Genomic DNA, 26,249 nt, shown 5'->3' with positions numbered 1-26,249 from the left:
GACCTTCAAAGAGACTTAGACTCCCAAACAATAATATTGGGAGACTTCAACTCTGCACTGACAGTATTAGACAGATCATTGAGGAGGAAGATTGACAAGGATATGCAGACTTTAAACTCAGCATTGCAACAAATAGGCCTGATAGACATCTAGAGAAATCTCCACCAATAAACAAAAGTATATACGTTCTTCTCATCACTACATGGCACATATTCTGAAATGAACTACATAATCCGACACAAAACCCTCCTCAGCAAATGTAAAATAACTGAAATCATAACAACCACCTTCTTGGATGACAACACAATAAAATTAGTGATAAAAACTAAGAAAAATCACTCAAAACTATACAATTACAGAGAAACTGAATAACCTGTGCCTGAGAGACTTTTGGGTAAATAATGAAATTAAAGCAGAAATCAGTAAGTTCTTTAAAACAATGAGAACAAAGATGCGACATAACAGAATCTCTGGGACACAAGGAAGACACTGTTAAGAGAGAAATCTATAGCACTAAAGGCCCACATCAGAAAGTGAGAAAGATTTCAAATCAACAACCTAACATCACAACTAAAAGATGTAGAAAATCAAGTGGAAACCAACCCCAAAGCCGGCAGGAGCTAAGAAATGCCAAAAGCAGAGCTAAACAGAAAGAAATTAAGACACAAAAGATCATTCAAAAGATTGACAAATTCAGGAATTGTTTTTTTTAATCACTAAAATACATAGACTGATAGCTAGACTACTAAGAAAGAAAAGAGAGAAGATTCAAATAAACACAATTAGAAACAACAAAGGGAATATTACCACTGATCCCGCAGAAATATGCATAACCATCAGATAATATTATGAACACCTCTGTGCACACAAACTAGAAAATCTAGGAAAAAAAGTGGATAAATTTGCAGAAACATACACTTTTCCAAGACTGAACCAGGAAGAAAGTGAATCCCTGAACTGACAGTAATAAGCACCAAAACTATAAAAATAGCCTATTAAAAGTAATACATAGCCTAACAACAACAACAACAACAAAGCCCAGGACCAGAGAGATACACAGCCAAATTCTATCGGATACACAAAGAAGAGCTGGTATCATTTCTACTGAAACAATTCAGGAGTAAATGGTTCAACGAGGCTACTATCATATTGATAGCAAAACCTGGCAGAGACACAACACAAAAAAGGAAACTTCTGGCCAGTATCTTTGGTGAACATTGATGCAAAAATCCACAACAAAATACTGGCAAACCAAATTCAGCAGCACATCAAAAAGTTTACCCACCACTATCAAATATGTTTTATCTCTGGAATGAAAGTTTTGTTGATTACATGCAAATCCATAAATGTGATTCATTATACAAACAGGACTAAAGACAAAAACCACATTATTATTATCTCAGTAGGTGCAGAAAAGGTTTTCAATAAAATTCAACACTGCTTCATGTTATAAACTTTCAAGTAACTATGTATTGAAGGAACATATCTTAAATATTAAGAGCCATCTGTGACAAACCCATAGCCAACATACTGAATGGGCAACATCTCCAAACATTCCTCTTGAAAATTGGCACAAGACAGGATTCCCCCTCTCACCACTTCTATTCAACATAGTATTGGCAGTCCTGGCAACATTAATAAATAAAGGGCATAAATAAATAAAGTCCTGGCAACATAAATAAATAAAAGGCATCCAAAAAGCAACAGAGGAAGTCAAACTATCCCTGTTTGCAGACGACATGATCCTATATTTAGTAAACCCCACGGTCTCATCTCAAAAGATCCTAAAGCTGATAGACAACTCAGCAAAGTCTCCGGATACAAAATCAACGTACAAAAATTACCAGCATCCCTATACACCAACAACAGTCAGATAGAGAGCCAAATCAGAAATGCAATTCCATTCACAATTGCCACAAAAAATAAATGAATAAAATACCAAATAATACAATTAACCAAGAAAGTGAAAGATTTCTACTAGGAGACCTATAAAACACTGCTCAAAGAAATCAGAGGTGACAGAAACAAACGGAAAAATATGCTTATGGATGAGAAGAATCAATATCATTAAAATGGCAAAACTGCCCAAAGCAATTTATGGATTCAATGTTATTCCTATCAAACTGTCAAAGAGATTCTTCACAGAAATAGAAAAAAATATTTAAAATTCATATGGAATCAAAATGATCAAGGTAACCCTAACCAAAAAGTACAAAGCTGGAGGTGCCATGCTAGCCAACTACAGGGCTATAGTAACCAAAACAGCATGATTCTTGTATAAAAACAGACACAGAAATGTAGACATATGGAGCAAAATAGAGAGCCCAGAAATAAGGCTTTACACCTACAACTATCTGATATTTAACAAAGCTAACACAAACAAGCAATGGAGAACAGGGTCCCTGTTCAATAAATGGTGCTAGGGTAACTGGCTAGCCATATGCAGAAGATTAAACCTTGACACTGTTCTTATACCATATATAAAAATCAACTCAAGATGAATTAGAGACTTAAATGTAAAACCCAAAATTGTAAAAACAGTGGAAGAGAACCTAGGCAATACTATTCTGGACCAAGCTTCCACACAGCAAAAGATACGATCAACAGACAACCTAGAGAATGGAAGAAAAAATTTTTGCAAACTGTGCATCTGACGAAGTTCTAATATCCAGCATGTATTAGGAACTTAAACAGATTTACAAGAAAAATAAAACATACAGCCACATTAGAAAATAGGCAAAGCACATGAACACTTTTCAAAAGAAAATGTACATGCAGCCAACAACCATTCGAAGAAAAGCTCAACATCACTGATCACTGATCATTAGATAAATGCAAATCAAAGCCACAATGAGATACCATCTCACACCAGTCAGAATGGCCATTAATAAAAAGTCAAAAAATAACAGGTGTTGACAAGGTTGTGGAGAAAAGTGAACACTTACACACTGCTGATGGGAGTGTAAATTAGTTCAACTATTTTGGAAAACAATGTGGTGATTCCTTAGAGACTTAAAAACAGAACTACCATTTGAACCTGCAATCCCATTACTGGAATATACCCAAAGAAGCATAAATATAAATATAAATTGTTCTATCATAAGGACACATAGACGTATATGTTCACTGTAGCGCCATTCACAACAGTGAAGACGGAGTCAACCTAAATGCCCATCAATTGTAGATTGGATGAAGAAAATGTGGTATATACACACCATGGAATAATACTATGTAGTCATAAAAAAGAACAAGATATGTCCTTAGCAGAAACATGGATGGAGATGGAGGTCATTATCCTTAGCAGACTAAGGAAGGAACAGAAAACCAAATACCACATCTTCTCACTCACAAGTGGGAGCTAAATGATGAGAACTCATGGACACATAGAGGGAAACGACAGACACTGGGGCCTATTAGACGGTGGAGGATGGGAGGAGGGAGACGGTCAGGGAAAATAACTAATGGGTACTATGATTAATAATTGGGTGATGAAATAATCTGTGCAACGAACTCCCATGACACAAGTTTACCTGTGCAACAAACCTACATGTCTACCCCTGAACTTAAAATAAAAGCTAAAAAAGAAGAAAACTTTAATGTCATTAATATAAATTGACGGCCATTTTCATTCATTATGAAATAGGAGGTAACACAAAATATAAATTAAAGAGAAATCAAACATTATCAAATTAAATCTATCAGCCATTGCTTGAAAAAAAAGAAAGGCAAGAGTCTTTATCTTCTTAAGGATATTGTTTAAGTAGGCATTACAAATCAAAGTAAAAATTAGGGGAAAAAACTTACAATGAGGAAGATCAAATGAAAAACTAACAAGTATAAAATTAATACATCTTCATTTAACCCATTTTCATGTGTTTTATTCCTTGCAATTGTTCCTAAGAATGTATGGGTGCTAAATATTGTGGGTATTAAAGGGAGGTAGATAAGGCAAAATTAACCCCTACTTAATACCATTTCAGTTAGTATTGACCAAACCAAATATATTTCATGACAGTCATTTATTAATTCTACCCTACTCCTGGTTTCTACTTGTTTGTGTGTACATGACATTCAGAGGCAATGCGTACTAAATAAAGACAGATCCAGACTCCTCCTACATTTTCAACACAAGTTTAGAGGCCAACTATCCTCAACATGATTTATTTATTTAAAGAGTATGTTCAGCATGGATGAATTCCAGAGCATGTGGTATTTTGTTCTTTGTTGATAAAAAATATTTCTGGACAAACAGCTTACGTTTCCAGCATTTGTTTATATTGACTGAATTGCTGGGATTCCAGATTTACACTAAAGCAATCACTGCTAGTGGTGAGTCCACTTTATGTCCTATTTCTTCATGACTAAGTTTAATAGTTTGTGTGTTTCCTTTCTGAATATATCGGATATATCATGGCCAAAACATGTTTTTCTAATATCGTTATTCATGCTAAACTTCACATCTGTCACAATTGTGAGTTTGTAATAGCTATTATAACCAAAAACACTTTGAAAATTAACATTTCCCTGTGTTTCCTGTTTCCTGACTTCTTTTACAGCAATCTTTTTGCCAACAAATTCAAATAAAGCACAGTATATTCTACTTGTGAGTTCATAAGTTGAGCATCATATTTTTAAAGCTACTTTACATACGCAAGTTTTGTCAAATAATATTTAAATTGAGGTATTTACTGTGAGTCTGTTACGGGACAGTTGACAAGGTTGCTTGATTCATCTAGCAGTTTTGAATATAAGATGCTATTGCTGAATGCATACACACTCAGACAAAGGCACATGGGAAAACAGAGCAGTATATTTATAATTGTAAGCAATAGAGAAAGTTATCAGTCTGATGTTTCTTCTCATTCCATTCCAGAATGTACCATAGTTGAAAATGAAATTCTGAGATATACTTTGAGCTTTGAAGAGAGAATTGCTGGATTTTTAGCAGTTGCAGTGTTTGCCAGTGAAAGATTTATATAATTTAATTATTTCAACTTCAGTGCCTAGTAATGGGTGTGGGAGGTGTTAAGGCGGGTAGTAGGAAGTAATACCTGTAGTCTTTTTAAATTTTTTTTCTTTTCTTTTTTTTGAGATAGAGTCTTACCTCACTCTGTCACCCAGGCTGAAGTGCTGTGGCGAAATCTTGGCTCACTGCAGCCCAGCCTTTGGGGTTCAAGGGATTCTCGTGCCTCAGCCTCGCGAATAGCTGGGATTACAGGCATGTGTCACCACACCCAGCTAATGTTTTTTTTAGTAGAGACAGGATTTCACCATGTTGGCCAAGCTGGTCTCAAACTCCTGGCCTCAAGTGATCCAACTACCTCAGCCTCCCAAAGTGCTGGTATTACAGGCCTGAGCCACCATGCCTGGCCTAAATTTGTTATAACAGAATGTATTTTTATTCTACTAAAAATCCCACCTCCGGCTCAAAGGAAAATGGATTTACCATATAATAATATATATTCAAAACAATGCTTTGGGGCATGTTTATTTGGAAATTAGGTACTGTGTATTAAAAGACGCATGTTTATGTTCTTTGTTCTCTCTTTAATGTTCTCTGTTACTTGATATTGAGCAACTTGCTGACCACAGTCTCTCTCTCGTAGTATTTTGAAATTCTTTCTCCCTTGTGACTAGACAGTTATAAAACCCCGTATTACTTGTATTACTTAGAAATGTTTGGTTTTAATGGAAACCCAAATCGTACTTGCTTCAGTTCATATTTTTTTAAATAATTTATTGACATATAACCAAAAATGCTGGTTTCAGAAAGACTAAATTCCCAATGATGTTCTGAGGGTTCTTATATTGTCATTCTCAGCTTGGTTTATCAGCTCATCAAGGCGATACATACTTTTCTAAAAACTGTGGTACTTGGAAGGCTGAGGCACAAGAATCGTTTGAACCCGGGAGGCGGGGGTTGCAGTGATCTGAGATCCCACCACCACACTCCAGCCTAAGCGACAGAGTGAGACTGTCTCAAAAAATAAAATAAAATAATGAAAACCGTGGTAACATGTCTCTGGTAAAATGTTGACCCAGTTTTGGTCAATTTCTGAAACAGATTGGAGTTTGGACTATTCTAGTTGACCATGCCCATATTTTATTTCACCATTTCACTAAAGATCATGTAGATAAACAGGCATATCACATGAGATAGAAGTACAAAGGAATGAGGAGTCAAGCATTGAATAGTATTATTTAGCTATTTCTGCATAATGAAATATTCTAAAACTAGTTAGTTTAAAACAATGAACATTTATTATTTGTGTTAAGTCTATAGTCATCTGGGTGATTCTACTGATACTTGGATTCAACCTATATTAACTGTGCTTGTTCTTATGTCTTCAATTTTCTGTTGTGGGTTGAGTGGACCTGGATCACATAAGATGACCTTGGCTGTTATGACTCGGCTGTGCTCCAAATTCTATCTCATTCTGCTACAGAAGAATGTAGACTTGTTCTCACGGCGGAGAAAGGGTTTCAAAGCAGAGAGTGGCAAAAAACAGAAGCCTTTCAGGTCTAGGTTCGGAAATTGCTTGTCATATCTACTGCATTCTACTGACCAGGCCAGGCCATCCCAGATTCAAGGATGAAGAAATAGACTTTGCCTCTTAATGGAGGCACTGCAAACTTATAATGCAAAGGGCATAGATAGAAGTAATGGAAAATTAGGAACCTTGTTACAATTAACCTGAAACACCAAGAAAGGGAGAAGGTAAAGCTGGGCAGGATAAATAAATTTAAAGAGATATCTTTACTGCTGACTTTAAATGTGGACTGTGGCTTTTGTGGTTAAGACCCCACTTAAGCTTTTGGCTTAAGACTTATGCCAAACTCAGTTTTATAAAGTCCCACAATTCTTCCAACAAACATAATGGCTTCTCAAAGATAATAAAGCAGTATCCTATTTCCCATTCGTTTTTTCTTTCTTGCCTGTATCTTCCTCAAGAGTCCTGTTCGGAATGTGTATTTTTCAGAGAAGTTGTGGGTGTTTCTGTGCTACATGCCGTTAAAAATCAAAACCCAACTCTGATTTCTAACTTTGGCTGAAATACTAATCCCACTTGTCTAGACTCTATAATTTATCTAGGGCATTTACAAGGTGACTTTTTAGTTCTCAAATAACTCAACAAATAATGTATTTATTTTGTTCCCTTTTTTCCAAAGAAAAAAAGAACTTTCCAAATTAGCATCTAAGTAAATTGGAGACACATTTGGAAGGGCTGGCCTACCAACACTTTTTAGTCAAACATAAAATAGGCGACCACTATTATATGGGAGAATGTGAACAATAGTTCCGGGGTGAAGAAATCTTCCTCAATATGGCTGAAAATACACTTAGTGCCAGAGAAGTCTAGGCACGAGGTCAGATCCAAAGGGCAAGTATTTTAAATTAATGAAATGTCTTTCTTTTACAACAAGCTTGTACAACCTGTGACTTAATGTGGCCCAGGACGCCTTTGAATGTCATCCAACACAAATTTGTAAAATTTCTTAAAACGTTATGAAATTGTTTGCAGTTTATTTTATTTTTATTATTATTTTTTAGCTCATCAGCTATAGTTAGTGTTAATGTATTTTATGTGTGACCCAGGACAATTCTTCTTCAACTGTGACCAGGGAGCCCAAAAGATCGGACACCCCTGTTTTACATCAATGTTAACAGGATATTAAATTAGGGCATTGATAGATATCAGAAGGTTTTCTAATTTTATGATATTATTTTATGTACCCAAATTTATATATTTTCAGTGATTCCAAAAGTGTGATGCCATTAATATTCTTACATATGTACTAAATACTAATTTTAAAAATAAAGAAAATTTATTTCAACATATCAATGTATTACCGCTTTGAATGAAATAGTGTTATGATGAATTATTTATGTTTTATGGACTAATATGCATTTTTCACCATTTTAAAAGAATATTAAGAAAAATTCATTAATGAGTTCATTCGGAGAGGGTGATATCTTAAAGGCTATGTTAATTCTGACTTCTGCTTTAATGTTTGCAAAGAAATTAAATATTTTATTTATATGAATATCTAGAAATACAAAAGAAAATGTTAATATATTCATTTTTTAATGTTGTGGTTTGTGTTTAATTCAACAAGCAAATATTATTTATAACATTTACACTCATTCAGCATAACATCCCAGCTCTGTGTTAATAGCATTTTTCCTGCTGGGGAGGATTAATTAGTAAAACTTGAGAAACATATACCATAAAAAAAGACCTGTACAGTTTTCTTGTTTTAATTCAGTCATAATAGCATTATCCAAACAGATTACCATTTTCCTTATAGAAGACTGAAATCAGCCTCTAAAATGATGTCTTGAATGATTGTTCTTTACCAGGGTGTTAGCCAGTGTGCAAAGGACGATGACCTCATTCTCTCCTTTGACAAAATGGAAGCTCTTAGAGCAGAAAACAGCACCACAAATAAGACATTTTATGGAGGTCTTACTTTACTCTCTACACATATAATTCTATAAAGTACAGGGGTAATTTACTTTGTAGAATAAATTTGCATACCCAAAGATTCAGGTCCATAAATATATTAAATAATGTTTACATTTTTTCGTTGCGGCATAAATGGTCAATTGTATTAAAAGCAGAGACAACCAGAAACTTTCTCCCAAAAAATAAAATAAATTACCTAACTCATGAAACCCGAAGTGTAACACAAAATAATTAATGTGGAAATAATTAAAGAAAACCAAATTCAAAGATTTAAATATAAAATTACGATTATTTCTTATATAATTAATTTATTGTCTATATATGTACATTATATTTTAAATTCTAATTTAGTTTTCTGAAAATATGTTTTTGTATTCTTGAATACAGCTGGAAATTAGAGAGCACTGCCATGTTTGCAAATATATTCTGATATGGAAAAGGCACAAGATTCTACATAATCCAAAAACAGAAAGTCTTGCATCCATTTTCTGAATAGTTCAGCTGAATACAGATTTGCTTTTATTTTTGAAGGTAACCCTTTCATAAACTAGATAGACTTTAATTCCACCTGTGATATATGTGGATGGAACCTAGAGGCATATTACATGTAAGGCTGAAATTACTACTGCATGATAAACTACCAGAGAAATGTATTCATTCTTTCCAGCTACTAATTTATTACTCAATATACTGAATAAGCAATGTAGTAAATTGAGCTCTCTGAGCTTTCTTTCCTCTTGATCTTCCAATTAACAAGTTGGCAACCACTCAAACTCTTATCTGACTCACTATGACACAAAATCCAACATTGTATAGTAGGGATATATGGACTTTTATATTTTTACTTTTGATTAAAATTTGAAAATTTATCATGCAATATTGTTGTTTGGGGATAGAAAAGAGTTTGAAGTATTCCTGGATGGGAAAAAAAGTGTTAATTGAATGCTCATTGATTAGTTTATTTAAAACCATTCATGATAAGAAATCATCAGAATAAGCATGCTTTACTTTACCTTGAAATAAAATGAATTTCATTTTAAACTATTTAATGCCCCTTAATATTGAATATGCAATGCTGAGATAAGTAAAGTGGTATTTATTCACCATTTCTGAGGCAAGTTTAAGCAAAATTGAAAATGTTAATTGCATCTGATTTGACCACTGCCAAGATGATTAGTTTTTCTTATCATATGGACATAATTTTAATATTTACTTTTGGAATATGAATAGAAAAATTAGGAGAAAGGATGAGCAAGAAAGGCAGGATGAAGAGACAAAGGAGGTTAGTAGGGAGCAGAAAGAGGAGAAAGAACTGAAAGAAGGCATTGTTATGGTTTAAAATACATAAATTAGCTATTAATTCATCACTAATACTAAGCCTATACAATATGGCAGTAAGTTGTACATTAAGATTAGAAAGTTAATTTTAATGTATAGAGGGTTGTTCTCTATTGACACCTGAAATGGCTATTTTGATACTTAAGATTTTCTAGTTTGTGGGGCTTTAAAAATATTTTTCCATGTTTTTTTTGTTGTGGAAAAATCCATATAAAAAATTTGCCATCTTACCCATTTTTAAGTATACAGCTTGGTGGTATTAAATACATTCATAATGTTGTGCACCCACCACCACCATATATCTCCATAACTCTTCGTCGTGTAAAGTGGAAACTCTGTACCCTTGAATCAATAACTCCTCATTCTCTCCTCCCCTGGACCCTGGTACCCACCATTCCACTTTCTTTCTGTATGATTTCGACTATTCTAAATATCTTATGTAAGTGGAATTAACAGTATTTGTCTTTCTGTGACTGGTTTATTTCACTTAGCTATGATTTGTTTTTAGTTCAGCAAATGTTTAGGTTATCTACAGAAGTTCTGTCTTAGCGATCCAGTTTACACATGTATATGCAATGGAAGTGAAAAACTAGTAAATTGTTAAGCTAATTTATTTCCAAACTATTTTCATAATTTAATTTGACTATGTTATTTTTAAATGTTCCAGAGTTTTCATCTCTAATTCACTTGTCGTAAGCAAATGTAATATTATATCTATATCACTAGAGAGGGAACTTGATATAAATATTTTTGCAGGACCTACATAAAATGTTATAGTAATATATGTGGTGCATACTTAGAAAAATATAAATGCATATATTTAGTTACATTGATATATGAACATTTGTATTATTATTTATTCAAAATTGAGATCATTCTTACTTTTCAACTTTTTTGTGATAAGTGTCAAAATAATTCAAATAACAAGTCAATGAGATTATTTTACATTATAGACACTGTGTGAGTCCTATGAAGGTTTTTATCCTGCCGAATAATAAAGATAGACTGCCTAACGTGCATACTCAATCCAGAAATAAAACTGAACACTTTGCAAAATAACATGGAAGATGATTTGTGTTCTTAAAAAATTACCAAGATTCATTTTCTTCCCTACTGTGTCACTATTTCATGACTTCCCACAACTTTGAGATTTTTCTGGAGAAAGCTCCTACTCAAGTATATTTGAATCATAGGTAAAGCTTTTATTGTTTTCTCATTTTGAGCTTTTAAGACACTATATTTGAACTCTGTTTTTTGCCAAAAGTAACAAAACATGTGGCTTGTTAGGTTATCTAGACCAAGTAAAACTTCAAATGCAACAAATTGAACAATAAAAATAATAATCTACCAACATTTTAATTTTCTATTAGTTGTTCTTCCTATTACAACTTCTGACATGTGCATTGGTTAGCCATGGCTTTCATCAAAGGCAATTATAAACATCCATTCCACCATGACACTACAAAATCTGGGGAAGACGATAATAAAGTTTTCAGGTCACTTACGCTGTGCAGTGATTCACACTTTACGTTATAATTTCACTGGAGACTGGATTATTTGTGACTAAATCTAACCTGACGCAAAAGCTAACCATAATACTGACTTTATATACAATATACTATTACTCGGTCATAAAAAAGAATACAATTATGTCTTTCACAGCAACAGGGATGGAACAGGAAGCCATTACCTTTAGTGAAATGACTGAGAAAGAAAGAGTTTGAAAAATGTGTGTTCCCAACTAGAAGTGAGAACGAAACAGTGGATACATACAGACATATAGAGTGGAATAATAGACATTGGAGACTCCAAAATGCTGGAGGGTGGGAGGGAGGCAAGGGATAACATCCTACCTATTGGGTACAATGCACACTATTCAGGTGACGGATACACTAAAAGCCCAAATTTCACCGCTATGCAATATATTCATGTATCGCAACTGAACTTGTACCCCTAAATCCATAAAAATAAATAATTTTTGAAAAAAAAAAATTAAATTAAATTGGATAAATTTAAACTCATACGCCAATTTCTAAGAACAAGTGAACCAACATTTCTGAAAATAAATAAAAATTGTTATTACTTTTACATTTAGAATATTTTAAAGAGGTATCAAAATATACAAAATGTGAATTACTATTATATCTGTTGGGTGTATACCAATGTAACCTTCAAAGCAGCAAACCCCAGTTTATCAGAAGTTTATGGCTTCTCCTAAACTAGGGTTTGCTCAGATCAGAAATTTAGATTTCCCTGCCGTGTAACAGCATAATATATAAAACCTATGCAATGGAAAAGGAAATAAAGTATAAAACAATATATATTTTAATAGATTATCTCTTTTACAATATGGATTATACACACCATCTAAGAGAAGTGGGGTTTCTCCCTACTAAGGGCTACTCACATGTATATAGCATCTAGTCTTCTGCTTTCCCCAAAGCAAGTATCAATGAATACTTATATCTGAAGATTTGTATTCATATTATTTCTGCAAATCAAATAATTAAGTTCTACTTATTCACATTTTTATTTCTCCAAAGAAATCTGAAACTAATTTGGAAAATACATTGTGTTTTTTCTGCATTATTCAATAACAACTCGGAGTAAAATATTTATTTTTAACATGTGAAAATTATTTCATGCTTACTTATGGATACTATGGGCTTTCCAAGTAGGTACCACGTCTTGCTCATCAAATTATTACCACAGTGCCCATTCCAATGCCTGACAAAGTAGAGACTCAATAAATATTCCAAGAAAAAAAGTAAATTTCAGCTATTAGTTTCCAGGATGGTAACTAGTTTTTCTATACACTAATTCTGATTCTGCAGTCTGGTATGGAGATTATAAATGCATATATATGAATTATAGTATAGGCATAAATAAATAATGCCACCTTTTCCCTAGGGGAAAGTTCATAATGATTTTGGTTAAACAAGGATTATGAGTCTTTTAAATTACTTGCAATTAAGAATCAGAACACACCCTTGTCTTATGGCTCTTTCAGGAAAATATTCTCTAAGAATTTCAGTACAGTCCAGGCTGTAATTATAATTTACAATTACAACTGACAATTACAAGATAGTAATAAGAGTAAAGCTATTCCCTCTTTCAATTCAACTAAATTATAAGTGGATTCTACTCCAAAATTCATATTGAAAATGATGTAAATTCAAAATAACTTTCTCCACTAATTTATTCTATAGGCACTCTGTTATGATTCTAAATAAATGATAACAAAGTATACAATGATCCCATCTTATTAGAGATATAAATCTATTTTTTCCTAATAAATATTATACTTGGCCAATAGTATTTCTGACCATGGCAGAGTGTGCTTTCCATAGATAGCCACAATGATGCCTTCCAACTCACGTAATCATCTCCTTGAACCTGGAAACATGGTGAAAGTGACTCCACAACTCTTCTTGAATTATATTAATGCCATACACCTCTGTTTTGTTTCTAAGGATGCTCCCACTTGGAATACAGTCACTACGTTGCAAGCAAACTAAAATTAGCCCTCATGGAGAGTGGATGTTTCAGCTGACATCCCAGCAGAGGTTCCAGCTGACATTTAGCATCAACCCTTATTTATATGAGAAAAGTCATCCCTTTCCCCAGCCATAGAATCACCTCTAACCTTCATGTCTTTCCAGCTGAAACCCATACTCTGTGGAAAACAACTAAGCTCATCTCTGTACTGAACAAGAAGGCCTTAAAATTCCCCTCAACTTGACTAATCTCAGACAGGTTTCTTTCTGACTGCAAATCCATGACCTTTCTTTTATAGAGCATTTACTTAAGAAAACTTGCAATTAGAAACTTTTTCTCTGCCTCTATGAGATATAAAGTTTCTTCCCACTTCTCACCAGTTTTACAAGGAATGTCTTCATCAAAGTTTTAGGAACCATCCCTTTGAAATGTATATTCATTTAAGGAGATATTGTCCCTAATTTTGAATCTCTGTGGGAGGTTAGGAGTCTAACTTCAAGCAAAGATAGATGACCTAGTCACTTTGACCAATCTCTTTGCTAATGTCATCTGCTAATATCTTTGCTAATATTTTTCCATTAGCTTACTCCAACATTCAAAGATTCTCCCACCTTTTCTTTCAGTGAAGTTGAATACAATTGCTCTCCTTTATTGAAATAGTCTTGATCTATATTGCAGAAGTCTTGAGTGAAGTCTTCCTTACCTTTTTTACTTTTTCTAGAAATGGGGTCTTCTTATGTTGCCCAGGCTGGCTTCAAACTCTGACTTCAAGTGATCCTCCTGCTTCAGCCTCTGGAGTAGCTGGGACTACAGTTTCCTTGCCATTTTTAACAAGTGTCCAGAGCATTTTGTTTCTTTTATAGTTCCTGGTTGAACTTTTAACCTACAGAATTCATGTGCATTTTAAAAGTTTTTCTGTCATTAAGTTTAGGGTTATTTTATTATGCAAAAATAGTAGTTAGAACACAGTCTATCCTGGAAAAAAAAAATCACTGCAATATATAGTTGAAATTGTATATAAACTAAAAATATGAGAGAACAGTACTACTTTAATGCAAGTAATTAGAAGAAAAAATGGGAAAATTAAGAATTTTAATTGATCCTTTTCTCAAATATACCACAATTATATATTTTTTTAACCTTTGCCACAGAAACCTAGCACAATTCATGCTGGAATGGAGGAAATCGTTCACCTTCTCTTAACCAACAATTGGACTGATGACTGCTGTCAGACTATGCTCATGATCAAGGTTAGATTCACCATTCATCCCTTGTCACTACTATTAACCTCAAGTGTTAATCACTGCTATCAATTCTATTTTACCCTAATCATAATCTTCCTTTGTCAATTGGAAGTTTAAACCTTCTCTACTCTCCTCATATGTTTTTTTGTTCAACACTCTTTCACTCATCAGTGTAAACAGAAGCCATGAAACCAATTATAGTGTAGACTCATCTATTTTTATTACTTTTGTTTGTTTGTTTTAGTAAATGAGATACCACTCCTTCTGTCTTATGCCGGTTCCATCAACTACACTTTAAATTTCAACACCTGCCACATTCTCAGTAGGAACCTCACCATAGAGGCAGGCAATAATAGATGTCAAAATTTCCATAGACATTTTGCTCGTAAATATAACAATTTTTTTCACTTTCATATTGCTTGACTTCTCAGCAGCATTTGAGAATGTACATCTGCAAACCCAAAGCTCAAGCAACAAAAGTAAAAATAAACAAGTGAGACTACATAAAACTAAAAAGCTCCTGCACACACATACACACACACACACACAACAAAAAGAAAACAAATTCAACAGAGTGAAGACTGGAGAGAATCTAAGGATTGGGAAAGAAGAATTGCAAACCATGTATTTGATCAGGTGTTAGCATCCAAATTATATAAGGAATTCACACAACTCCATAGAAAAAAGAACACAAATAACCTAATTAAGAAATGAGGAAAGAACTTGAATAGATATTTTTCCAAAGAAGACATACAAATGGCCAACAGATATGTAAGACGGTGCTCAACATTACTGATTAGCAGTGGAATGCAAATCAAAAAACCAAAGCGTGATATCACCTCACACCTGTTAAGATGACAATTATGAAAAAGACAAAAGATAATCATTGTTGGTGAAGCTGTGGAGTAAAAGGAAACCTTGTACATTCTTGATGGTAATATAAATTGGTACAGCAATTCTGGAAAACATTGTGGAGGTTCCTCTAACAATTAAAAATAGAACCACTGTATGATTTAACAATCCTTCTGCTAGATATAAAAGAAATACAAATAGGACCTAGTAAAACAAGCTTTACTCCCATGTTCATTGCAGCATTACTCATAATGTTCAAGATATGAAAACAACCTATGTATCCATTGATAGATAAATTGATTAAAAAGGACATATTAATATAAATGAGATTTTATATATATATATATATATATATATATATATATATATATATATATATGAAAGAGATACTGCCATTTCTGAAAACATAAATGTTGCCACAACATTCATGTTAGTAACCCAGAGGACATTAGGCTAAGAGAAATAAGCCAGACACAGAAAGAAAAATATCTCATGATTTCACTTATACTTAGCAAACAGAGAATAGAACAGTGATTACTGGGGAAATCAGGGGAAATAAATAGAAGGAAGTGAAGTGAGTCAAAGGTTATGAACTTGCAGCCATGTAGAATGAATAGGTATAGAGCTCTAACGTAGATTATGAGGGTTATAGTTAACAATATTGTATTGAATACTGAAAATTCACTAAGAGAGTAGATTTTTAGGCATTCTTGTTTTGGGGGAAAAGGTAATTATAAAAGGTGATGGATAGAATAATTTGCTTGACTGTAGTTGTCATTTCACTATATATATTAGTTTGTTTTCAAGCTGATAATAAAGATATTCCTGAGAGTGGGTAATTTATCTGAGAAAGAGGTTAAATGGACACAATTCCACATGGCTTGGGAGTCCTCACAGTCACGGCAGAAAAGATGAAGGAAGAGAATAGGGACATCTTACATGGCAGCAGGCAAGAGAATGTGTGCAGGGGAACTCTCCTTTATAAAACCATCGTATCTTTTGAGACTTATTCACTATCACCAGAATGGCCTGGGAAACACCTGCCTAATCATTCAATTAGCTCCCCCTGGGCTGCTAATAAAAACGTACTCAAGACTAGGTAATTTATAAAGGAACGAAGTTTAATGGACTTACAGTTCCATATGGCTGGGGAAGCCTCATAATCATGGCAGAAGATGAAGAAAGAGCAAAGGGACATCTTACATGGTGGCAGGCAACAAAGAGAGTGTGCAGGGGAACTCCCTTTTATAAAACCATCAGATCTCAAGAGACTTATTCAATTTGATGACAATAGCACAGGAAAAACCTGCCCCCATGATTCAGTCACCTCCTACCACAATTACCCTCCCACAACAAGTAGGGATTATTACAATTCAAGGTGAGATTTGGGGGCACAGAGCTAAACCACATAATTCCACCCTTTGTCCTTCCCAAATCTTATGTCCTCACATTTCATGCCTTTCCAATAGTCCCCCAAAATCTTAACTGAGTCCAGCGTTAACCTAAAAGTCCACAGTGCAAAGTCCCATCTGAAACAAGGCAAGTCCTTCTGGGTATGAGCTTGTAAATCAAAAGCAATGGGAGGTATTGGGTAAATACACCCATTTTAAATGGGAGACATTGGCCAAAATGAAGGGGCTACAAGTCCCATGCAAATATGAAATCCAGCAAGGCACTCAAATCTTAAAGCTCCAAAATGATCTCCTTTGACTGCATGACTCACATCCAGGTCATACTGATGCAAGAGGCGGGTTCCCATGATCTTGGGCAGCTAATGCTTTTGTGACTTTGCAGGGTACAACTCCCTTCCTGGCTGTTTTCATGGGCTGGTGTGGAGTGTCTGCAACTTTTCCAGGTACACAGTGCAAGCTGTCATTGGATCTATCATTCTGGGGTCTGGAGGATGGTGACCTTCTTCTCACAGCTTCATTAGGCAGTGACCAGTGGGACTCTGTGTAGAGGGTACCACTCCATATTTTCCTTTGTCACTGCCCTAGCAGAGGTTCTCCACGAGGGCCCCACCCCTGCAGCTAACTTCTGACTAAACTTCCAGGCATTTCCATACATCCTTTGAAATCTAGGTGGAGGTTCTCAAACCTCATTACTTGACTTCTGTGTACCTGCAGGCTCAATACACATGAAAGCTGTCAAGGCTTGGTGCTTGCACCCTCTGAAGCCATGAGCCTGAATTTACCTTGGCCCCTTTTAGCCATGGCTGGAGCAGCTGAGATGCAGGACACCAAGTCCCTAGGCAGTATGAGGCAGGGGGGCCCTGGACCTGGCCAAGAAAACAAATTTTTCATCCTTGGTCTCATGGCCTGTGATGGGAGGGGCTGCCCTGAAGGTCTCTGACATCTCTGGAAACATTCTCCCCATTGTCTTGGTAATTAACATCTGACTCCTTGGTACTTATGCAAATTTCTGCAGCAGGCTTCAATTTCTCCCCAGAAAATGGATTTTTCTTTTCTATAGTATTGTCAGGCTGCAAATATTCCAAACTTTCAAGCTCTGCTTCCTTTTGAATGTTTTGCTGCCTAGAAATTTCTTCCCCCAAATACGCTAAATCATCTCTGTCAAGTTCAAAGTTCCACAGATCTCTAGGGCAAGGGAAAAATGTAGTCAGTCTCTTTGCACAGCAAGAGTGACCTTTACTCCAGTTCCCAGCAAGTTCCTCATCTCCATTGGAGACTACCTCAACCTGGACTTTATTGTCCATATCACCATCTGCATTTTGATCAAAGCCATTAGACAAGTCTCTAGGAAGTTCCAGACTTTCCCACATCTTCCTGTATTCTGAGCCCTCAAGATCTCTAGGAAGTTTGAAACTGTCCTGCATTTTTCTGTCTTCCTCTGGGCCCTCCAAACTATTCCAACCTCTGCCTGTTACCCAGTTCCAAAGTCACTTCCACATTTTAGGGTATTTTTGCAGCAGCACTCCACTCCTGGTACCAAAATCTATGTTAGTCAGTGTTCGCTAGAGTTACAGAACTGATAGGATAGATGTATATATAAAAGGGAGTTTACTACAGAGTATTGACTCACACAATCACAGGATGATGTCCTACAACAGGTGGTCTGCAAGCAGAGAAAAGATGAAGCCAGTCTGAGTCCCCAAACCTCAAAGGTAGGGAAGCCAACAGTGCAGTTTTCAGTCTGTGGTCAATGGCCCGAGAGCTTCTGGAAAGCCACTGGTGTAGGGCCAAGAGTCCAAAAGCTGAAGAACTTAGAGTCTGATGTTCAAGGGCAGAAAGCATCCAACATAGGAGAAAGATCTAGGCCAGAAGTCTTAGCCAATCTAGTCCTTCCACATTCCTCTGCTTGCTTTTATCCTAGCCACGCTGGCAGCTTATCAGATGGTTCCCACCCTGATTGAGGGTGGATCTGTTGCTCCTAGTCCACTGATTCAAATGTTAATTTCCTTTGCCAGCACCCTCACAGACACACCTAGGAATAATACTTTGCATCCTTCAATCCAATCAAGTTGACAATATTAACCATCACACTATATAGGTGTGTATACCAAATAGTTGTACACCTAAAATGTATGCAAAAATATTTTTAAAATGGAAAACAAAGGCACATATGAAAAAAGAAAGCACATATTTGAAAAAAAAGAAGCTGCCATAAATTTCTCGTACCACTCTAATTTCTTAGGCTTTATATTTTTGATTAGTTTCATTCACTCTAGCATTCTTATTTCTCCACTATGTTTACTCTGTGCATCCCCATAGCTTCAGTTACCAATTATATACTTCCATCTCACAAAACTGTATCTTCATTGAAGATCTGGTTTCAAAATTTCAAAAATATATAATCAATTGTCTCCTGAATATGTACATTTTAATGTCTTATAGGCAAATGGAAGCAGAAGAGAAGATTTTAGCAGAAGTAACAGGATTAGAAAAAAGAGAAAAAGAAGGAAGAGCATTTAAAAGAATATACATGGTGTGACATAGAAGGCTCCCAAATGAGAATGAACTGCAGTGTCGGAACAATAATGTTAATATAATAAGTACAATGCATATTATTTCCGGTGAGGGAACAAATTGAAATGGCGGAAAATAAGTATGGAGGTCAAGTTCCTGAGATTATTATGCAAGGAGGTTGATCCAGGATATCTGTAGTACTATTAAAAACTGAACAAGGCTAAGAGATATGATAGAGACCTATTTACTCGGGAGTAGAAAAAGTAATAAGAAATTGTTTTATGCAATATTATTTATTGTATAGCATTTATTAAGTGCTGGACTCTATAATGAAAACTTTGAGTATATCCCTGCAAAATTGTTATTAAGTAGAGATTCTTATTATCCCGATATTTCAGATGAAAGGTGTGTGAAGAGTTGTATATCTTGCCCAAGTTCAGGAAGATAAATAAGAAGTAAAGCTAAGATATACTCCCAGCTATACTGACTTGAGTTCATGCTTTACGGCATTTGTCGCAGTTTTAAAGCTAAAAAAACCAAAGCAAACCAAACCAAACAAACAAGAAAAGCCTCTTTCTTTAAACGAACTTTAGTCAGGTTTCTCTGAGCCCTTCTCTTGACTTGGCCTTAACCTTAGCCCCCATCCTTGCTATGGATGCATGGCCTAGTTGTAGCAAAAATTCTGCTAAGTCAGTTTAACAAAAATTTCCCACCCTTGATATCTAATCACTCTTTATATATAAGCAAATTCATCATCCCTTAACTTTGATAGCTTATCCCCCAGCCTATCTTCAGCAAGAATTCTATTAAGTATTCTTAGACAGAATTCCCCCACCCTGATGTTTCCTCTGAGTAATTTTTCTATTGATTCCTCTAATTCTGCTGGTTGACTGTATATTTCCACTGTCTTTGTTATACTCAGAGTTGAGAGTTATTTCACTACCCAATTGCAGTAGATTTTATGCCTATCACAATAGTGCTAAATAGTATTCCTCCTCAACAAACTATGCCCCGAAGGAGCATATCTCAAAATAATAAGAGTCATCTATGACAAACCCACAGCAAACATCATACCAAATGGAAAAAAAGTTGGAAGGAATTCCCTTAAGAACTGGAAGAAGATGGGGATGCCAACTCTCAAGACTCCTATTCAACATAAAACTGTAAGTCTTAGCCAGAGTAATCAGACAAGAGAAAGAAATAAAAGGCATTACATAGGAAAAGAGGAAGTCAAATTATCTCACTTCACTAAGGATATGATTCTATACCTTAGAAAACTCTAGAGACTCTGACAGAAGTCTTTTACAACTAAAACTATTTAGTAAAGTTTCAGAATACAAAATCAAGGTACAAAAACCAGGAGCATTTCTATACACCAGTAGCTTTCAAGCTGACAGGCAAACCTTGAATGCAGTCACATTTACAATAGCTACAAAAAAAAAAACAAAAAAAAACAAAAAAAAACCTAGAACTATATCTAACCAAGAAGGTCAAAACTCTACAAGAATTTGTAGAGATGGAAAAACATTCCATGCTTGTGGATAATTAAAATTACCATTTCTTCCAAAGCAATGTAGAGATTTAATGTTGTTCCTATGAAACTACTAATGTCATTTATCACAGAAATATAAAAAAGGGTATTCTAAAATTCATATGTAATCAAAAAACAGCCCAAATAGCCAAAGCAGTCTTAAGCAAAAAGAACAAGCCAGAGGCATCACATTCCTCTATTTCAAACTATACTATAAGGCTACAGTAACCAAAACAGCATGGTACTGGTACAAAAATGGGCACATAGACCAATGGAACCAAATAGAAACCCCATATATAAGACTGCACACCTATAACTATCTCCAAAGTCAACACAAATAAGAAACGAGGAAATGACTCCTGTTCAATAAGTGGTGCTGGGACAAATGGCTAGCCATATGCAGAAGAATGAAACTAGACACCTGCCTTTCACCATAAACAAAAAGTAACTCAAGATGGATTAAATATTTAGTGTAAGACTTCAAAGTATAAAAATCCTAGAAGAAAACCTAGGAAATACCCATCTCGTCATCAACCTTGGAAAATAATTTATGGCTAAGTCTTCAAAAGCAATTGCAACAAAAACAAAAATTGACAAGTGGGACCTAAATGAACTAAAAAGCTTTTGCACAGCTACAAAAACTATCAATGGAGTATATCAACAACCTACAGAATGGGAGAATATATTCATAAACTATGCCTCTGACAAAGGTCTCATATACAGAATCTATAAGGAACTGAAATCAAGAAGTGTAAAATAAACAACCCCATTTTAAAAATGGGCAAAAAACATGAACAGACACTTCTCAAAAGAAGATGTACAGGTAGCCAACCCAGATATAAAAAAGTACTCATCATCTTCAGCAGTCATCAAAGAAATGTAAATCAAAACCACAACAAGACACCATCTCTTACCAGTCAGAAGGGATATTAATAAATGATCAAAAAATAATATGCCAGCAAAGCTGTGGAGAAAGGGGATACTTATACAATGCTGGTGGAAATGTAAATTAGTTCAGTCACTGTGCAAAGTAATTTGGAGATTTCTAAAATAACTTAACACAGAACTACAATTTGATCAAGCAATCCCATTACTGGTTATATGTCCAAAAGAAAACCACTCATTCTACCAAAAACACATATGCACTTACACATTAATCACAGTACTATTCACAATAGCAAAGACATGGAGTCAACCTAGGTGCTCATCAATGGCTAACTGGATACGGAAAATGTTGTACATATACACCATGGAATACTATGCAGCCATAGTAAATAATGATATTATGTCCTTTACAGTCACAAGAATGCACCTGGAGGCTGTTAGCCTAAGTGACTTAACACAAGAACAGAAAAGCAGATACAGCATGTTCCGACTTATAAGTGGAAGCTAAACACTGAGTACACATAGACATAAACATTGGAGCAATAGACACTGGGGACTGATGGAAGGGGGAGGGAGGAAAGGAGTGAGAGACTGCCTATTGGGTGCTGTGCTCATTGCCTGGATGATGGGATCATCCATACACAAAACCTAACCATCATGCAGTGCTCCCATTTGACACACTTGCACATGTACCCCCGAATCTAAAATATAAGCTAAATTTATTTTTTAGAAGAAATAAATAGGTGAAAGTACTGGTAACTTTGAAGTAGTTCATATACGTTGGCAAATTTTGTTGTGTTTCAGAGAGAACATAAATGTTTAACATTAACGATATGTTGGTGGGAATCATGTATTATCCACAAGATGGACTATAATAAAGCATCTTTAAGTTCTTAATATATGAAAAATGTCTATGATATTATGTTACTTTTAAAAAGGACATAAATAGATCAGAATGTCAGTGGTGACAATGTAATGGTAATTGAATAATGGGTGATATCTACTTTTATATGTTTTATTTGTACATTTTTTTGCAGTGAGCATATTTAACTTTCAAAATATGAAATATAATGATGAACATTTTTAAAGTTAAACAATGATAATGAAGTCTTCCTTACTCTTTTAAGAAATATCAAAATAAATTTCCTTTAACAGTTAATGAAGTCATGATTTGAATAGGGTCAAATTAATCATTGGACCTCTGGACCTTTTGGCCTGGATCCCAAATGTTCAGTTCTGAAATCTTTGCCTTCACTCCTGACTGATTGATAATGGATTTATTGGTGATCTGACTCCTGAGCCAATGCTCCAAATGATAATCCATTGGAGTACAGTAAGGATATACTTGGATTCTTATGGTTGCTGAACCCCCACTGACTATATGCTCTACCAATTCTGTTGGCTTCTTCTCTTGTTGGAATGATTACATTAAGGATAGTGTATCCTATCCTGTTCAGTCTCCTTTAACAAAATACCACACATTGATTATATTGTAAACAAAGGAAATGTATTTCTCACAGTTCTGAAGATTGGAAAGTCCAAAATCAAGTTACCGGAAGATTCAATGTCTGGTGAGGGACCTTTCCTCACAGATAGTACTTTTGAGCTGTATTTTCACATGAAAAAAGTGGCAAAAAAGCTACCTCAGTCCTCTTTTATAAGCACCTATCCCATTCAAGAGGGCACCACACTCATGATCTATTGACCTCCCCCCGCAAGTCTGTCTCTTAATATCATAGCCTTGGTGATCAGAATATCAGCATACAAATTTGGGTGGAACAAATACTTTCAGGCTATAGCAATTTTGAACTTCACTGGCTCCGCAAAACAGTCTCTTCTAAAACTTCTCTCTTCTCATAGCTCTCACTCCTACTTCCTCATTTACCACCTTCAATTTTTCCTTCAGTTTCCTTGAATCCTTTGATAAGTTGATCTTCAAACTCCTATGTCTTCAATACCTCTGTTCACCCCTGTCAGACTTTCCCTTTCACTCCCTTCTTTCAACTCCACATAGTTACTGAAAGTTTAGGACCCCTAATCTCCCACTGGGAACTCTCAAAGGACTCAGGGGCTCTAAAATCAACTACATATCAGGGTAAAAGAAAACCTTAAAAAGGATCCTCCACAAATCTTGGCAAAATACATTAGTCCTTGTATCGAACAGATAACATAAACTTGTTCCATGTCAGACACACTGTTCATACAAAAATATAAAATGTAGTAAAGATAAGAGACAACTGTTTTATATAAACCAGTAAGTTTGTATTATTTTGTTTACCTGACTCATGGCTAAGATTTTAGAACGGAAGCTATAAGGTCCTTGTTTTCATCTATTTGTATATTTATGTATATACAGGTGAATTTTTCTATTTTGGTATAGTATTACCAAATTAACTTGTAAAATCCTACACAGAAGCACTATTCAAATTGCTTTAGTGATAAGTATGTCTATATAAATTAGATATTGAAAAAATTTCCAGAAATATAGAAACTAACCCAAATGCTTTCTAAGTTCATAGGAATTGGGTAAATATGAGATGTTTAAGATTGTGAAAATTACAAATTCAACTTAAGAACAAATGTACAAATTAAGATGAAATTAAAAATGAATTACTTAATGCAAATTAAGTGCAGTGATAAGACAGAAAACTCCTGAATTCACCTTTTTTAGCTTTGTTTTGCTTTTGTAACACATGCTTAACATGAATGTGCTGTAAAAATAGTTAACAGGAAATAACCTGGGATGATGGCTAGTTTTGTTAAATGTTATAATGCTTCAGTCAGAAAATAGTCTCCAAAATATTTTTGGTAACTTATGACTTTAGAGTTATGCTAACTTAAATTAAATAATAGATATTCATTAAATATTTAAATCATTTCTAAGTAAGATGAACTACTGATTACAAAGAATGTGTTTTACTTTGTATCCTTTTGAGTTCTTATTTTTAAATAGTACGGAGAGGCTAAATATATTTGAGTATGTTAATTAATAGGTTCTTTTTGCCATAGTGAAAAGTTGCACTATGAAAACACATATAACTATTAAAATTGTTAGATGTGATATTCATTAAATTTCCTAGCCAGCCTGCTGTAGAATTCTAATATATAACAGACAATTCACAATTGTCTTCTTCTTAGTTTTTTCTATAGAATAAAGTTTACTAATGATTAAAAATTGTCATTAATATATGTAAATGAAAATACTAAAGTAATAAGGATATAAGGTAAAGCATTTTGCATGTAAAGTATAAGGATTTGGTTTTGTTAAGAGAAAGTGAGTACTTTTGTCCTAAGGTAAAATGACTGATTTCTCCAGAAGAGAAAGAGGAAAATAAAGGAAAATCAAATAAATAAAAGTTTTTAAAGGTTTGTGAAAAAGGTATCTTGGAAAAGGTATCTTATCTTGTGTGTCCAAAGATGGCCAGCATTGAATGAATATATATATATATTTTTAAATCAACTTTAATATAAAAATACACACATATAAAACTAGAGTTTGGTTTTCTCTTGGTTACAATTACAAATTTTTCTTGCATGATTGGTTTGCTCTTAAGAGCTTGTAAAAGTCTTCCTTTACCTTTTAAGTAACCTGCCTAAAAATAAACAAAGATTACGTCTTATCAGAATAATTTCCTATGTTTTATGTTAACCTTTATGAATTTAATTATTCAAGTGAAATTAATCTTTTTATTTTTTGAAAGAGCTATTTTTTTTATATTTATGATACTTCATATAGCTACTTTTGAATCTTTTTATTGCCACTTTGGCTAAACAGGTACAAAGTTACAAAGTATTGTTTCACAGTAACTCAGGATCCTCTTTAGTCAAATATTCAAATCTTTTGACAATTTTGACAATTTTGTCTTCCTAAAATCAAAGGATAAATGAAATCTTGATATGGAACTCACCTTGAGACTTTCTGTAGCACACATGGGAATTTTCAAGGAATTTAGTTTTTCACTTTTTTTAAAAGAGAAATGTTAAAAAATAATTAGGTTTGTTTGTTATGTTCAATTGCATGAAAGTGTCAAATAAGAGATGCTTTACTCTTTCATAATTTATATACATATGGTTAAATATTGCTTATATAAGTATTATGTAAATTTTTAAAAACTACTTTGAAATTTGACAATACTCTTGCTGTCCATGGTTTAGTGTTACCATCTCCTGGTTTAATGTTATTAGTCACAATTCTAGTTATAAAATGTTGTGTAGCACATAAATTACATTTTCTTGGCAAATGACTTTCATCATATCTTTAACCACAGCCGGTTTAAGTTTTTGCCATTCACAGGTAATTTTTGGTTTACTCTGATTTTTCTGTGAAAGCACTTTCACTTAACCGTAGGCCAGAGTGCTTCATCTTCAGTCTAAGGAACTGTCTCAGAGATTCATGGAAAGTACTATGACAAGTATCTGGGGCACAGAATTTTGGTGGAATTGCTTAAGTAACTTTGAAACTATACTCCACTATAGTGGAGAAGATGACAGGTTCATAAAGCTGCTA

At 34.4% G+C, this 26,249-nt stretch overlaps 1 long non-coding RNA gene across 1 annotated transcript; it reads right to left on the bottom strand.

The window, feature by feature from the left end:
* Positions 1 to 12,184: 12,184 nt before the first annotated feature.
* On the bottom strand, positions 12,185 to 23,286 carry LOC112624262. Its single transcript, XR_003119382.1, has 3 exons — positions 23,088 to 23,286; positions 13,916 to 14,187; positions 12,185 to 12,297 (listed from the first exon to the last, which is right to left on the bottom strand). It is a non-coding gene; the product is annotated as an uncharacterized LOC112624262 (long non-coding RNA).
* Between the last annotated feature and the right edge of the window lie 2,963 nt (positions 23,287 to 26,249).

Source organism: Theropithecus gelada, chromosome 5, assembly GCF_003255815.1.
Source record: "Theropithecus gelada isolate Dixy chromosome 5, Tgel_1.0, whole genome shotgun sequence".
In the NCBI taxonomy this organism is placed as follows: Eukaryota; Metazoa; Chordata; class Mammalia; order Primates; family Cercopithecidae; genus Theropithecus; species Theropithecus gelada.
Note: the sequence above shows the minus strand (reverse complement) of the source record. Positions and strands in the feature narration are given on the sequence as shown.